Consider the following 1,013-nt stretch of genomic DNA (forward strand, 5'->3'; position numbering starts at 1 on the left):
GGACACCCAACGACGGTCATTTTATAGGTCGCTTCCTTATACACCCATATAGTATGGCTTTGTGAATGAGGCGTACTAGCGATTTGACTGAGTTTTCTTATACGTATAATATATTAAACTATATATATAATGTATATTTTAAAACTTTTCTAAAATACTAGGTTAAATATTAAAATTTCTAAAATTAATAAAAATTCATTTAATTTAAAATTAAACCAATTATGATTTAATATTTATCTTTTATTTAAATATTAATTAAATTAATTGAAATCATATGATGATTAAATAATTATTTACTAAACTATTAATCAAATAATTTAAATGTAATCATAATCTAATCCCAACTAGATTTCGAAAATTAAGGGTATTGAGATCATCCAATTTTAATTATTTTATTTTAACCAATTAAAACAAGGATTACAAATTAAGAAACCCAACCAACCCTAGTGATTTTCGAAATCAAGGGAGGAGGCTATTCCAAGAACCCTAGCCCAAGTCGAAAATTCTAAGCCATAGGGTTTAATTTCTATAAACCCTAATTTGATGTATTCAACTATTATGCAAATTCAATTGAAAACATTGGTCTCTGATACCACCGATAGGTTTTATAGGTTACAAAAATCATGTGGCGGAAATAACTTAACGATTAAGTTCACATGCAACCTAATTGGATCTATGTTTTCACTATTCAATTCTCTAATCTATGAATATTAAAGAACCCTATAGAAACCCTAGGATTATCGAAAATAATAAGAGAGTTATGGTTTACATACCTTTTTATTATTCTTGTAAATAACCATTGAAATTCTTCTTCAAAAGCTCTTGGAAGCAAGCACCAAAAATCTCGTGCTTCTGATGGTTCACACCTAAACTCTAGCAACTAAGGAAACTTGAAAAGAGAGATGAGAGGGGATGATTATTGGCTATTATCTTGAGAGGAGGAGTATCCGAAAATATGAAGGGTTAAGGCCCTATTTATAGTTGCATTAGGAAACCCTAGAAACCCTAATTTG

The sequence above is a fragment of the Lactuca serriola genome, chromosome 5 (assembly GCF_051521515.1).
Source record: "Lactuca serriola cultivar US96UC23 chromosome 5, Lser_US96UC23_V15, whole genome shotgun sequence".
In the NCBI taxonomy this organism is placed as follows: domain Eukaryota; kingdom Viridiplantae; phylum Streptophyta; class Magnoliopsida; order Asterales; family Asteraceae; genus Lactuca; species Lactuca serriola.